Here is a 16,879-nt window from a genome sequence, read left to right on the forward strand (position 1 = left end):
GGAGCTCAGAGGGTAGAGCATCAGACTTTTAATCTGAGGGTCCAGGGTTCAAGTCCCTGTTCAGGTGCTGTGGAGGTTCCAGTGTTTGACAACATGGTACTGGATGAAGTTCAGTGTTGAACAAACTGTCATCATCAAAAGTAGAAGTGTTCTTGTCTTGCCACTGTGAGACTGTTGCTAGAAAAGTGACCAACAATAATTTCATGTGGCATGCAATTAACAAAAGACCTACATTGATGGTCGAGGGGGGGGGGGTGGAGCCTATCCCAGCATCTACAGGCCAGAGGCGGGGTTCACCCTGGACAGGTCGCCAGTCCATCACAGGGCCAACATACAGAGACAAACAACCATTCATACCTACGGTCAATTTAGAGTGTCCAATTAGCCTCGTCCCCAATGGACAGTGGGAAGGAGCCGGAGTACCAGAGAGAACCCACGCATTCATGGGGAGAACATGCAGGCTCTACACAGAAAGATTCCCCACCCGAGCCTGGACTCAAACCAGAACCTTCTTGCTGTGAGGCCACAGTGCTCACCACTGCACCATCATGCAGCCATGCTCTCTTCTACTTTCCTCAATTGTGTTTCTTTCATGTCCTCCTGAGATCAAAGACAGAATTCTAGCTACTGTCAAAGCCCTGATGACATCATCAGGAATTCTGACTTTGATCTGGAGACTCTTGCTTTAATCTGAATTTGACCTGACTAATGTTTAAGTTTAGGTTGCATGATACCGACCACCTCATTTCTCCTGATGGACTGGTGACCTGCCCAGGGTGAACCCTGCCTCTTGAACAACGTCACCTGGGATCGCCCCCCCCCCCCATGACCCTTAAAGGATAAGAATAGAAAGTGGATGGAGGGATGGACTCAGCACTGAAATCAGCTGATCTGATCCACATTCTAATGTTTCCTGTCCCTCTTTAGGAGTCAATGAGAATAGTAGTGTATATAATAATGTATATCCAACCTTGTAGTATCTTTCCAAAGCTTTTAGTATTTCTTCTTGTTTCTACTTGTAGTTTTAGTGTCTGGATCTTTTCTTTTGATGTCCTGCTGTCTGCTCTTTGCTTTTGACAACCCAGTCTCATGTCAAAACGTGAAAAGGCTCCGTTTGTCCACAGGTCAAAACCTATCAGTGCTACGATAAAGGCCAAAAAATTGTGAAATGTGTACGTTTTTTTCCCCTCTTCTTTTCTATTGGAGCGCTGGTAGGTCATGTGACTCTTTCATGCGGGCCTCTCAAAACAAAAACATGGCGGCCGCTCCTGTCATTGTCGGAGGAAAGTGCCTTCTTCCAAGATAGTTTTGATTTAATAAAGCATTCTGATGACATTTCTAGAGAGAAATATGCATTTTGTTTTCATAATCTTCGCTCAGTTCTTGTGTTTAATCTTTGGTTTGTTCGTTATTACGATGAATCTTTCACCTCTCGGAAGAGAGTCGTTACAGTGTCACATTTCTACTGTTGCTATGTTGGTTGCTAAGGACGCCATTACGGACGAGTGTTATTTCAAGATAGGTTTGATTTTTAAAAAGCATTTTAAGGACATTTCTGGCGAGAAATATAAATTTTATTTCCATAATATTCGCTGTTCAATAAAGAATAATATGAAATGGATTTTAGTGTCCCAGGAATTACAAACATCTGCTTCCGTGGAAGTCGGCCCCGTTCTTCTGTGAGAAAATCCGGTAGTTGTCGCTCACTCCGAGGAAAAAAAAACAAATATTTTTAATACTTCATCTTTTGATTAATAAGACAATCTACAAATTCATTTAATTTCTGGATGTTTATTCTACCTACGAAGTCCATTTGTCACCATTATAGATCGACCAATCAGCATTAAGAATATAAACAATGATTCAAACTCATGGCGGTCTGCTGACGTCACATCCGTCACAGAGGCTCACTCCTGCACTCAGAGGTGGCCTTTTAGTTCCATCACTTCACGCTGTATTTACAGATTTATGATTGAGGGGAACAAACCACTCTGATGTCTGGGTTCATCAAGGGTATCATTAAAGAAGTCCTAACTATCTGGCCAGTTAAATTGATCCTAACTGTTCTTCAGATGTTGTGCTGGTAATGTCATGTAGTTTCTTTTCCAATGTAACTTTGTCGTTCTGATGTGTGTATTTTTACTGCTCCAACAAAGCTGTTCCTCTTCTGGGTAAATCAATCATTCAGGCAATCAATAACTGAGTGTCTCTGATGCTGTACTGTAGTATTGCAGTACAACAACACTCTGATCCTTCCTTTTCAAATGTTTTTATTGTGTTTCTCTCATCAGGTGTTCACAATGATGACAATAAAAATCAATAATTGATATTCAGCTTTGTTTCAACAATAATAACTGATCAGAAATGAGGCCTGATGGCTGCAATAGCAGCTTTGTGCTGTTCAGTGACTCCTGCTATAAAAAGGAGTCAAGGCGGTCTTAAAGATGTGAAAATGTTCCAAAGATCCTTCTTCATGTTGGTCCTGAACAAGATTGGTGTCAGGCCTTTTTTCAAAGGAGCTCCAAAAGGCTCACTTAACCCTTTGAGGCCTGGCTGAGACATGAGGCCTGTTGACCTTTGACCCTGTTGCTCTTTTGCTCTCATTGGCCTCTCCAGTGGATACAGACCTGAAACTTTATGAAATCCTAATCTGGTGGAATAATTCTAGGACCCCCTCCCAAACAGGAAGTAGCTTCAGGAAGGAGGTGGGGCTTCAAAATTTTAAATATTGGTTTCTGGCAGAGGTGTGAACTCCTCCCAGAAATCTCATCTCATTTGGAGCAACTTTGACCAGTTATGATGCTTCATTTAAAGACTTTACTGGACTTTGCCACGCCCTTTACGGACAGCAGAAAGGACTTAGGGGGGTCAAACCAGCACAGATGGGATCCTTATGGAGGACAGAACAACACACTCAAATTTCAACTTCCTTGGTTCAAAGAGAAAAAACTATCCCCTTGTGAAACTGGGCAAAATCAGGGTCTGGGACTTCTGGACTCCGAGAGCCTTTTGGAGCAGAATTGAGGATCAAATCTGGGTTCTGGTGTTTCTACTTGGGCTACATCCACCAAACTTTACACACATAGTGTGATGCCCCAGAGTAGCATGTGCTGGGAATTTCAGCCATCTAGGTGCTAAGGGGCCCAAGCACGGTCCCGGGGCATCCACTAACCCTAAGGGGCTGCTCAAAGTCTGGCCCCTCTTCCCTGGTTTCATTTGAGCTGAAGCCACCAAAAGTCACACCAATGGTTGATGTCAGTGAGAGGACTGATTCTGACATTTTCAGCCATCCAGAAGTTACAGAGCTGAAACACAAGACCCCAAAGCCCCTTCCATGTTTGTTGCCAGAGATATCGTAGTCATGACTGTGCACCTCCTTTATGAAGAAAAACAAAACAACTACTGCTTTGGGGCTTGTGTTCAGGGTTATTATATTATATTATTATATTATGTTATGTGTGTAAAGTTTGGTGGATGTAGCCGGATGGGCCGGTGTGAGCAGGCATTTCAAAATATATATTTCTGGTAAAAACGCAGAAACAGCGGTTAGTTTGTTTTTGTGTTAAAATGAGAAACAGACCCATCCAGTTGTAGTGCCACCACTCAGCGGCCGCCTTGCAGTCAGAAGCCATGAAGAATGTTGCCCAGTAAGAGGAAGGAGAAAGGAGGAGCCGAAAAAGAGAGACTCCGGAAAAGAAAAGCAGCCGAATTTCCAAAACTCGACGCGTTCTTTCCAGGGCTGGACTGGGAAGAAGAGACGTCAGGTGTTGGAACGTGTAGTGGAAGAAGAAGGTCTCTGAGTAGTGAAAGAGTATCACTCTTTTAACATGGTTACTGTCTTCCATGTAGAATACTGCACTTTATTTTAATTTTTGAAACTTCAAAATGTGCGCATACATCCTCTGGTATGGCGTGTGCTTCCACATATCGTGTAAATAACCATGGAGGGCTGCCAGGGATGAGAAATGCCAGGGCCATTTTTTGGTCCCAGTCCAGCCCTGCTTCTTAACCTGCTCACGGTGTCCTGTCAGCTGTCTTCCCTGAGGGAGGTGGCCAGTCTTGCTCTGGAGCAGTTTCAAAAATAGGCCTCAGCACACTGCCTCTGTGCCATGCCTCTCTCATGCTCCTCTACTCTTTGGTGCACATGCCTCCAGTCTGTCAGGCCTCTAATGAAGACACTTGGATCACTGGGCTTGCTAAAAGCAGGTCAAACAAAACAAAACAAAGCATGACGTTGACCACAATAAGTCAGCCATTTCCACGTCGTGCCGTCCGTTCTAACGAAGAGCCTCTGGACGACAGGGTTTATGGAATCTTGTTGAGGATGAAACTTTAAAAAATCAGTCCTCTGTGTGGAAGAAGGGCGACTAAAATAGTCTCCAACTGTCTGATCTGACTCCTCCACTTCCATTGCAACAGCATGGCTTGACTAAGAGAAAGAGAGAGAGCGGAGAGATTTCATTGGACGAGCCCAATGTCCTTCAAGAAAATCAACCAATGGGCCGCGTTTCGCGTCTCCGATACCGTTACGGTCGATTAAAAACTATACACTTTTGAAAAAAAATTATGACAGTTATGGGCCGGCCCAAAGATGTGCATCGGCCAGGTGGCCAGTCCAGCCCTGGGTTCACCCTTGATGGGTCACCAGTCCATCCCAGGACCAACACACACAGACAGACAACCATTCACACTCACAGTCATTTAGAGTGTCCAGGTAACCACTACCCTCTTGATGTCTTTGGACTTTGGGAGGAAGCTGGAGTACCAGAGAGAACCCACACAGAGACAGGGAGAACCTGCAGGAGGGGTGGAGGTCGATGAGTCCTGGAGACGTTCAATAATGTCCACAACTTTGGCACCAGGAAGACAGCAGGTGATGGCACCTGGGAGTTCAACAGACCTGATGATTGAACCACCAATCACAAGGATTTCAGCCTCCATTGTAAACAGAGAGTTTAGATGAGAGAGAACCTGCTGTCAGCCTCACCAGTCAGGGCAGTGGCAGAGGCAGCAGAGTTGAATGAAGCAGGACCACCTGGCAGGTCTCAGCTGGAGGTGATGACATCACTGGCCTCAGTCCTCACCAGTGCTCTGCCTAGCAACAGGGACGATGGAGAGAAACCAGTAGAAGCACTCTGAGAGTTGGAGACAGCAGGAGAGAGACCACGACAGAGTCACCCATGGGAAACTGTTGGATCCACTCAGGACAGGCTGGACAGACACAGATCAAAGACAGAATTGATGATGATGTCATCAGGAGGCTTTGATAGTGTTTTTATTTGTACCTAGAATTCTGTCTTTGATCTCAGGAGGACATGAAAGAAACCCAATTGAGGAAAGTAGAGGAGAACATTCAGCTTCATTAGAAACACTTGAACTGTTGAACAGTAGAATTTGTTTGAAACAGTTTACAACACTGAGTGACAGGATTGAAGAGGGGAGATTTTGGTATTTTCAGTTTAATTCTAACTTAAAACTGGGCATGAACATTTTTAGTCGTTCATATTCTAACATACAGAGGAAGTCATGACATTCCCTTTTTTTTAACCTGTCCTGTTCAGGAAATGGAAATGGAAATTTAGCTGCTATGTTGAATCAGAAAAACCTTTTGAAGTCTACTTTTGCTTCAGTCAGAAAGTGGACTGTTGTTAACTCTCACAATGGTTGGTGATTGTGGAGGAAGACAAAATCCTTATGAACCTCTTTTTAACAGACACACATTTCTAAAAACACAGGTTCATTTTATTTTGTTCTTTTAGCAGAGGATGGTTTTGATCCATCGACCTCTGGGTTCTGGGCCCAGCACGCTTCCTCTGCACCACTCTGCTCTACCATTGATGGTGCCAGGAGGCCTAAAAACACAAAACACCAATTCAATCCAGGACCTTGGAGCCTGAACTGAAACTCCATCACACGGTGGCTCTGCTGGGGCTCCCACAGGTGAGTGAGGCTGAGCTCCAGTCTGCTCTGAGGAGGCAGCAGACATCTGCACCACTCAGAGGTTTGGTTGGTGGCTTTGACAAAATCCCAACAAACTCAAATCCTGTTGAATCAGGAAGATCTAGTTGAACGCTCATCCACGTCACATGACCAAGAAAACCTCCTCTTTCATTCAGACCAGAACAGACAAACATAGAAACATTGTTTCAGCTTCTGATCAAACAATAACAAGATCTTGATTGTTTGTCATGTTCTATTAATCAGACTGATGATCTCTGGATGTTCTAGGAGGGGGGTCTGTTTCTGATGAAGCCTGTTTGGTCTGGGGGGGTTAAGATGGTGGGGGCTGTTTCAGTTCTAGTGCTGAAGGCTTTCACCATGACAGTCAGACTCTCCTCTGTCCTTCATGGTCCCTCAAATGTGCAGTGTGGACCTCACACACTGAATTTAGCCTGAAAACTCTTCATGAAAAGCAGGAGACTCAGAGTCTCTGTGGTGCAATCGGTCAGCGCGCTCGGCTGTTAACTGAGAGGCTGGTGGTTCGAGCCCCCCAGGGACGATGAACAGGCTCTACTGGTGCTTAGGAGTCGCTGCGTTAATGATCTGAATGTGGACGGACAGACTGACCCTCCACAGCAGACTCATGTGACAGATCTCTGGATGAGAAGTGTTAAATTTAGTCGTTGTGTGTCATGCAGTGTTGAGGAGGCCTGCTGGCTGTGGGTAAAGTGGGGCTCAGAGTTTGTGGGGTCGGCTCTGGAATGAAGGGGGTCACTGTTTGGTTCTGAGATGCTCCAGCTCAGGTTAGCGAGGTGGTGGAGAAACCAGTGAGAGCTCTGCCAGCTGGAGCCTCTTGGGTCCCGGGAGGCTTCACTCCTGGAGGTGGAAATGGTGAGGAGTTTTAAAATCTGCTCCTCTTTCACGCTGACTTGTTTTCTTGGGTTCCCTCTTTTACTCTCCTGGAGATCAAGAGGATCCTGCCATGTTTGTCCAGGAGACTCACAGCACAACAGTCAGTGAATGGGGATGCAGGCAGGCTTTTAATGGGGGTCATTTGAAGTCCCAAGTCCAGTTGGAGCAGAGGGTGGAGTTTGATTCTCCAGGAGTTTTTGTTGTTGTTTTTTTCACCAGTTTCTTTTGGTTTGGAGGAAATCATTCCAGGTGTTTGAAAGAAGGTGAGAGCAACTTTGGAAAATGTTCAACTGGTGTTTTTAAATGTCTTTGCACCAACAAATGGTGGACAGGACAGCTTTTGAGACATTTTAATGCCACTGTTCAACACTGAATCTGCTGGTTTCCTGTTTTTAGGAGCTGATGGGAGCTGCACAGAGAAGCTCTTTGAGACAGGAACCATTCAGAGCTCCACCCTGCTTCTTCCAGCAGGATCCACAGATCCACCAACACACCAGCTGTTTGATGTGTGGAGGCTTTTGACCAGGATTCCTAGACAGCACAGCTGGACTCACTCAACAGCTAACTTGTTAGCACCGACTAGACAGGAGCGCTTCTATGGTTTTACTCAGTGGTTCAATGTTTTTAAGAGATGTCCCATTCAGCCTGTGGGTTTGAGTGATCACTCTTCAGTCTCCTGTTCTGTTTTATTAAAATATTAATTTAAAAGCTCCTGAGAGAGAGAGAGAGAGAGAGATAGAGGGAGGGAGAGAGAGAGGGAGAGAGAGATAGAGGGAGGGAGACAGGGAGAGAGAGGGGGGAGGGAGAGAGAGGATCAAACTGATCTCAAACTTGACTTCAAAATTCTCTGATTATAATAATTTTTACTCCTTGATAGATTCATCACTACAGTGTCATAGAGGGTCCATTACTATTGCAGTATATTAAAGAATATAAGAACGAGGTTACCATTCATGGAAATATAATATTTCATGTATTGCAGTATATTTTCAAAGATATAACACTTTAATTTTTTTTAATAAGAGAGACTTTAATGTCTGTCTTTGATCTCTAACTCTGACTCTGATGTCATTGGTGGTGACTGAACTCTACCCCCTGACAGACTGAAGGCTCCTATTGGTGATGTCATCATAAATACATGAAGGTCTTGTTTCAATGGTATAACATTAAAGCTCATCTTAGTAAAACAATGAAGTTACCTGAACTAAATTCTTGAAAAAATGACTGTCACTGACTTAAATAAATCAAATCTACTTCAAAGTTCCTTCTGTTGTCATAAGTCAGCCATTTTAAGTGTACTTGTAGTTCCAGAGCATTCCAAGTGGAGATGATATGAATCATTTTGTTAGATGAACTCAGTTCCTCTGCTTTGATGTTGGTGGACCGAGGGGAGTTTGCCTGAACCTGCTTGGACCTGCTGGCTCCTGCTCAGTCCCTCACTCAGCCTCACTCAGCCTCAGCAGCACCGCTCCACTGAGGACTGATTCAGGTTCCTAGCAACCAAATAGGAGGAGAGCTGAACCTTCTTGCTGTGAGGCCACAGTGCTGACCACTGCACCATTGTGTCCCCTGAAAATGCCACCATGTTGTTGGGCTTTTCTGTAACAGCAAGCACACATGAACACAGCAGCTTCTTCGCTTCTTCTGGTGGCGCAATGGATAACGCGTCTGACTACGGATCAGAAGATTCTAGGTTCAACTCCTGGCCAGCTCGCTTTGAACTTTATACTGAGAAGATGAAGTGAGAACCACTGATCAAAGTCACTGAAGTCCTCCCAGGTTTCCTCCTTGTCTGCTGGAAACATGAACACATGAATGATCCTGCTACCTCTCATGTTAAGCTGCACTTGACAGTGACAGCAGGAGAACAAAAATCCCAGTGTGTCATCAACATTTCCTGTCAAATCAATGATAGAAGCTGTTGAGTTTCTGGATCAGAACAAGGAGAAAGGAGCCCCAATGAAAGAGTGATGTATGTGTGAATGAGGGGACATTGTTCAGTCCACAGACCTGAGCACCGCTGCTCTGACTACCAGGTTACCTCCTGGTTATCAGGGTGAAGTCATGGTGAGGTGGTCAGTTGTTCCTTGTGTTTTATTCCAGAGGCTTGGGAGTCAAACACTGAGCCACAGGCTCCTCCCAACATGTGCAACACTGCCAGTGACCTCTGCTTCAGTGTAACGGTGGTGGAAGGGTCAACATTGAACTGTTGTATGATATTATGACATGAAAATTGTAGCAGAGATCTGGGAGCAGGGCTAAATACATGAAAGTGTTGCCATGAACAGGTTGTGCATTTCTGTTGGTCCAAACACATCCTGGAGTCCACCAATGCCAGTGGAGACCTTGAGGGCTCCTGCTCCAGTGCTGCCAGTGAAAAATGACTGACAATCCATTGTCTCCTGGTGAGTCCTGCTGTGTTGGTAGGACGATCGAATCACTGTGGGAGCAAGAGACAGTGACTGAACTGTAGCCCATCATCCATCCATCCATCCATCCATTCATCCATCCATCCATTCATCCATCCATCCATTCATCCATCCATTCATCCATCCATCCATCCATCCATTCATTCATCCATCCATCCATCCATCCATCATCCATCCATTCATTCATCCATTCATTCATTCATCCATCCACCATCCATCCATCCACCATCCATCCATCCACCATCCATCCATCCATTCATCCATCCATCCATCATCCATCCATTCATTCATTCATCCATCCATTCATCCATCCATCCATTCATTCATCCATCCATTCATTCATCCATCCATTCATCCATCCATCCATCCATCCATGCATCCATCCATCCGTCCACCATCCATCCATCCATCCATCCATCCATCCACCATCCATCCATTCATTCATCCATCCATCCATCCATCCATCCATCCATCATCCATCCATCCATCCATCCATCATCCATCCATCCATCCATCATTCATTCATCCATCCATTCATCCATCCAACCATTTTCTTCCACTTATCCTGTTCAGGGTTGTGGGGGGGGGGGCCCTGTCTCAGCAGCTTTCAGCATGAAGGGGGGTTCACCCTGGAGGGTCACCAGTCCATCACAGGGCCACCACATAGAGACAGACACCGTTCACCCTCACAGTGCCACCTAGAGTCAGTTTGGAGGGTCAATCAGCCTCGTCCTCATTCTCATGTCTTTGGACTGAAAAACTTTCACACCTGAAGAGTGAAGCTTTGATCAAAGTTAATTTGACAGCACAGCAGAAAATCCTAGTCTATCACTGACATTTCCTGTCAATCAATGATAGAAGCTGTTGAATTTCTGTATCAGAACAAGGAGAAAGGAGCCCCAATGAAAGAGTGATGGTTCTTGATTCTGATTTTGTTCTTCACTCCTACACCAGAGAGTGAAAGTGTGGGCTGGCTGGGAGCAACTGCCTGCTTCAGAGTGGGAGGAGCCTCAGGACTTTCCAGTGAGAGCTGCAAACTTCCACCAGCGCCCAGTGCCAGCAGGTCTACATGATGGAGCTGAGAAGAACACAACAACACCAGAGCACTGGAGAGGAGCACAACACTTCTTTGCTTCCGTGCCTCTCTCATGTCTGTCTGTCCATCTGGAGCTGGGGGGAGGAGCTTCACATGTTTTTCTTTTTTTAAAAAGGGAATGACATGACTTCCTCTCTGTGTTAGAATATGAACGACTAAAAATGTTCATCCACAGTTTAAAGTTAGAATTAAATGTGAAGTAGAAAACTCTTCCCTCTTCAATCCTGTCACTCAGTGTTGTAAACTGTTTCAAACAAATTCTACTGTTCAACAGTTCAAGTGTTTCTAATGAAGCTGAATGTTCTCCTCTACTTTCCTCAGTTGTGTTTCTTTCATGTTCTCCTGAGATCAAAGACAGAATTCTAGCTACTGTCAAAGCCCTGATGACATCATCAGGAATTCTGACTTTGATCTGGAGCCTCTTGCTTTAATCTGAATTTGATCTGACGAATGTTTTAGTTTAGGTTGCATGATACCGTCCACCTCATTTCTCCTGATGGACTGGTGACCTGTCCAGGGTGAACCCTGCCTCTTGAACAATGTCACCTGGGATCATTCAGGTGACATTGTTCACCCCCCCCCCCCCGAGACCCTTAAAGGATAAGAATAGAAAGTGGATGGAGGGATGGACTCAACACTGAAATCAGCTGATCTGATCCACATTCTAATGTTTCCTGTCCCTCTTTAGGAGTCAGTGAGAATAGTAGTGTATATAATAATGTATATCCAACCTTGTAGTATCTTTCCAAAGCTTTTAGTGTTTCTTCTTGTTTCTACTTGTAGTTTTAGTGTCTGGATCTTTTCTTTTGATGTCCTGCTGTCTGCTCTTTGCTTTTGGAGCTTCCTTCAACAACTACCAGGCCTCCTGGGTACTGTAGGAAACATGGTCAAGTTCTTCTGACTTCTCCAGGAACGTTCTGCTCTCATTGGTCGGTCTTCATTTTGACTCCTCCCACTGCCACAATGACCAGCCTTTATACTCTTGGTGACTGGGGTCCTGGTTGCTGCAGGCCTCAACACCAGCCTGTGGTTGTGAGCAGGGCAGAACAGAACTGACAGTATCTCCCATGCAGGACCTGGGTCAGCACCTGGTGCCAGCTGGGGCACCGCTTTAACCTGGACCCCGAGAAGATCTTCTCCAGGAACTCGTCTTTTTCAGTCGAAACAGCGTGAAATGTCAAGTAAAGAATTAAAATTATTTAATTCACAATGAAGCCTCTGTCAAAAAACAGAGGAACAACTGACTACCTCCCCATTGACTTCACTCTGATCACCAGGAGGTAACCTGGCAGTCAGAGCAGCAATGGTCAGGTCTGTGGACTCAGAAGAGGGTTCTTCTTTTGGTCACAGGTTTGAAGACCTCAGTGGAAGAGAAAGGAGAGGCAGTGAGAGACCTGCCACACCTCTCCAGTGACCTGGGACATGATGGCAGTGGTGGGATTTGAACCCACGCCTCCTCAGAGGACTGGAACCTTAATCCAGCACCTTAGACCGCTCGGCCACACTACCTCACTGTGCTGCTCTCTGAGTTGGTCTGCTAAAGGCATGTTGAAGAGGAAGTAACATCATGATATCAAACTTATTCTGAAGAGGGACCCCTTTCCTCCCACGGTCACAGGAAGTGACAACAGCGCTGCTAGAAGCAGGAAAGAAATGGTAAAAGGACTCAGTTTGTACAGAGCCTTTCTACCTCAGCAGCACTCAAGGAGCTGAACAATGTCCTCTCATTCACACACACTCACACACTGATGCTGAAGGCTGCCATGCAAGGAGCCAACCTACTCATCAGAAGTATTTAGGGGTTCAGTCTCTTACTCAAGGACACTTTGACATGGTCACTGGAGAAAGTGAGGATCAAACCAGCCACCCTTTGGTTGCCAGACGGCCACACTACTCCTGAGTCATGTGACCTGGATAAGATGGTGAACTGCAGCTGATCGCCACGCTAGCAAACCCCTTTTGTTTGGTTTGGTTGTTGTTTAGTGACTGTGGATGAATACACAGGAGAAGTTGAGCATAAATTTGTGTTCCCTGTTCACTTGAATATATGCAGGAGTGTGAGGTGGAAATAATACTTGGAGGAGAATGAGAGTTCAGTCTCAGCGCTATGACCTGTGCTGACACTAAAACATGTCAGCCCACAGAACAAAGATGGCAGTCCTCTGGGAAAGCAGGTACACCACACATACATGAAGAAACCCTACAGGAAACAAATATGTTGCCAGAGACTTTTACTCTGTTTTTGTTGTTTACCCAAGAACAGGATTGGAGGGAGACTGATGGTCGCTGTTTGGGTTTTTGGAAAACAAGGAGGCTGTGGGTTCAAGCTGGATTCTCAAAGACTATTTCCCCAACCTCTACATTGGAATCTACACTGTCATCCAGTCACGTGACTGAAGTCATCCAGTCACGTCAGTGATGTCACTTGGCAGGACTGTCATTGCCGTCTCATTCTAGAAAAGAATCCAGACTCCACCTGTGGCTCCATGATAACTGATGGACCTCTGGTTGCAGGCTGGACGATGATGTTTGGGCTTGAAGGAAAACTCCTTGTCCAAATTCCATTGTGTTCAAATTTAAAGTCCCACAATAAGAAGTAGCTGAATCTGACAGGTGGAGGTTTGGAACTACAAGATGGTGATGTTTTCTTGACTTGATGCTCTGACTGTCAGATGCAGCAGCAGAAGAAGCTGTCATCCACCCTGAGTGGCTATGATTGGAGCTTTTACCTCCCAAGGTTGTCTGGTTCCAGGTGACATTTTTAAATTCCAGTCCCCAACTTTGGCTGTTCTGAAACTCTTCTCCTGAATCACTCCTGAGCTGCAGCAAGAAAAAAATACCAGTGCCAACCAGATCAACTTAATGGCTGCTAACAGCCTCAGACACTTGATTTCCATCAATCTGGAGCCAAGAAGGCCCTCACCTGTGGTTCTCCTCCAGGAGGGTCCAGGTTCTGCCATTGTGGCTCCTGGTGCCACTGCCAGAGAGCCTCAGCTGCACACTGCAACATTTCAACAGGAGATTGACATTCCTTCAAATGTCCTGACATCTGATTCCAATGGTTCTGTTCCATGTTTATATTTTAAAATCAATCACACAATGAAAGCTGCCTCAGCTGGTTTAAGAGAGAGAACAAGCTAAGAGATCTGAAACCAGTAAAATATGCTTTTCTGTGTGCAAACTAGTGAGGGGCATGGAAGGATATTTTACCACCAATACAGAACCCAGACTTTAGTCATGTGATGAGATGGAGTCTCTGATTATGAAGTTAATGGACAAAATGTGAATTGAGAGAAAACACATTTCTTCAGCAGACTTTGATCCAACATTGAAGTTAGAGTTTGGTGGCTGCTCCATGTTGGAGGAAACCAGGCAATGTTGGGACGTCACAGGGAAGCTCCTTTGCCACCTCTGCTGCCAGTTCAACCACTCACTCCCCTCAGTGGAGAGCAGCTTCAGCCGGGTTTGGAATGTACCATTGTGGATGCATAGGAATGTGGAGAAAATGTCCTTTGTCAGAAGTGGGATTCGAACCCACGCCTCCAGGAGAGACTGCGACCTGAACGCAGCGCCTTAGACCGCTCAACCATCCTGACAGAAACTTAGATGCAGACTGAATTAATTCACTGACAAAGCAGAATTTTTTCCACAGGAGCTACTGGCTCCTTAGTTGTTGCATTTATTGTTAACATTAAACACACAGTCTGAGTTCATGGCAGTAAGAAATGAACCAGAACATTAGAACCACATTGCATCTCTTGATCAGTTTGTTACATGGGACACATTCCAGACAGGAAGGTCCCACCAAGACTTGAACTGGGATCACTGGATCCAGAGTCCAGAGTGCTCACCCTTCCACCATGGAACCAAACACAAGGACGAAGTTCCTCTAAATACCACTTGACATCACCTGCAAGCAACCTGTTGCTATTTGGAGGTTCATCTTGCTCTTGTTCCAGACTACACTGGCAAAAGGATCATGAACCACAAGGAAATCATGGAACTCCAGATTGATTCAGGACTTTCTAACTCCATCGTATGACCTGGGAGCAAAGACTGGCCAGGCCTTCCTTAATTTATCAGTTAATTACTGCTTCAACAAACATGCCACTTAATTAAGTTACCAGAATTTCTCTCATTGAAAAACCCACCAGCCTGATTTCTTGACATGACATGAAAAATTCTCCAAGAACCCACAGTTGGGTGGAAAGATACCAGGTTAACCAGGAGGAGTCCTGTTCCTGAACCATGGATGGAACAAAGTCCACTGGAAAACTCAGCTGCTCCTGAGTGCCAGATCCATCCGGGAGCTTGGGTCTCCCCTTGACTGTGGTGATCCATGAGATCAAGGAGGACAGAGGAAAGAAGGATCCTGTTGGAGATCTCCTCCCTTCTTCCTCCACTTCACTACTACTTGGATGTCAGGAATATGAGGTACTTTACTCAAATGAGGTATTAGGAGTTTCCTGTTTGACAAGAAGGAAGTCAGAGGTTCATACCTCACTTGTTGGCGGTGCCCTCAACCTGCTGAGAGCATCACTTAGTTCTCTACAGAGAAACATGGCAGCTCTGCTGAAGGCTGCAGGAAACCTGCTGGGACTGAGACTTGGACTCAGGTCACTGGATTCAAAGTCCAGGGTGCCAACAGGTCCACCAGGGCATCTGTGCTTTACTTACCGTGTAAAAAGGACCACAGTGGTCATCTGGTTTTAATTTAAACAACAAATACGGTTTGAAAACTTTGAGACAGAGACACAGGGCTCTTATTTGAAGGGCCATGGGATGAGAAATATCCCAGACCTCTGAGATCAGAGCGCTCACTTTGATCTCAGGGTCCTGACTTTGGGGGTTCTTCCTTTGGTCTTCAAATACTTGTGGTTTTTATTGGTAGAACTTTCAACTTGCATGCAAAAAGAGAATCACAGTCAATGGAAACCCAGCAGACAGTGTTTATTTCTAATAAATCAGACAATCGCACAAATGAGAATGAAAGGAAAAAACAATAAAATGTTTTAAAATCCTTCTCCACTCGAAAGCTTTTTAAAGTTCATTTGAAGGTTCAAAGGTGGAGGTGAGGAGGTCACCCTGATCCTCCCTGTCGTCACTGCCAGGATTCTTTCTTCTGGTGCTGTGGTTCTTCTGATGAAGGGGGCGTGATGTTTGCTGTCTCAGGCTCCACCAAATGTCCTCTTTAGGACGCCACAATGTGGCCTCTTCACTGCTCCATCTTCCCTGCATCGGAGACACCACGGTTCCTCCTGGTGCCGACCCCATCGTCCTTCTACCCAATGGTGCGGCCATGGATCCTCAGAGGACGCTGGGATCCTTCTTCTCATCAGAGCCACTTTTTTTCCTGGAGGGAACAACAGGAGCTTTGTTGTAATGTTTTGCTCGGTGTTTCCTGCTCAGAGCATCAGGATCTGTGACGCCATCTTGTGGTAGGGGGTCACCATCTTGTTGTGTGGTAGTGGATTCATTGATCTGCTGTTTCAACACATTCAAGTTCATTATCCTACAAGTCAAAGTACATTTGGTGTGGAGTTTTAGTTTCTGGCCTCAATCATAACGTGTGCCTTTCTTCTTCATGAACATTTCTCAGCTTTGTAAGTTTATTCTAGTTTTTCTTCCTCACTTTTCTATTCCATTGTTGAAGATTCTACTGCAGGTTGGAGTTCCCTGTTGACTGAAGCAGAAACAGGAACAACAAGCTGGAGGCTGTCAGAGCTCCAAGTTGGGCCGCTGATATTAAAGTAGGAGATGAACACATCCAGGTTAGCATCCCTCTCAGAAGCTGCTACTTTAGCTCTTCAGGATACAGCAGCCTAGCATAGCTTCATCTGGCCAGTTAGTGGCCCACTTTGATGTCTGGGATATCAGGTTCAAGGTTCTTCACAGCTCTGAATGAAGGCTTTCTAAAGTGTTAACCAGTACTCCAGTTGTAAAAAACAATCAGGGGGATGGTAGATTTTGATGTTTAGGAACAGATCATTTGTGCTGATGACAGCGCATCAGGTGAGAGACCAACAGTGTACCCTTACTCCTCTCAAACAACATGCATGCTATGGATATTACCTGTCTGCTACTCCTGTCATTGATCTTGACCAAGCCCCCAGGCTGACACTGCTACCACTGCTCCTACATAGTTAGAGTCAAATGCAGAGGACATTTTCCCACCGGGTGCAAGTGCAACTTCATACTCATGATACCTATAAATCTGGGAATTCATCTATATTTTGAAACAAAACATTCTCAAGTCAAGTCCATTTTAATTAAAGTGCAAGAGCAAAAGAATTAAACAAATGTACTGTGGCAGGATAGCGCTACACTCCCCACCGTGAGGGGCAGTGTGGCAGACGATAGTGAGTGGTCACCTAGAAGTAGACCTGGTCCGACCCTTCTCCATCCTTTCCACTTCCTCTCCCTCCTTTACAGAGAAGACAGCCGTGCGTGGTGGCGTCTCGCTGGTCAGCAGATTTGTTACAAACAAAGGTATGCATGCTTG

At 45.4% G+C, this 16,879-nt stretch overlaps 1 non-coding gene across 1 annotated transcript; it reads right to left on the reverse strand.

Annotated features, from left to right (window-relative positions):
* Positions 1-11,803: 11,803 nt before the first annotated feature.
* Positions 11,804-11,886, reverse strand: trnal-aag (transfer RNA leucine (anticodon AAG)). The gene has a single exon. It is a non-coding gene; the product is annotated as a tRNA-Leu (tRNA).
* Between the last annotated feature and the right edge of the window lie 4,993 nt (positions 11,887-16,879).

Source organism: Aulostomus chinensis, chromosome 1 (genome assembly GCF_037954235.1).
Source record: "Aulostomus chinensis isolate RoL2024-O1b breed Wild chromosome 1, RoL_Achi_v1.0, whole genome shotgun sequence".
Lineage (NCBI taxonomy): Eukaryota > Metazoa > Chordata > Actinopteri > Syngnathiformes > Aulostomidae > Aulostomus > Aulostomus chinensis.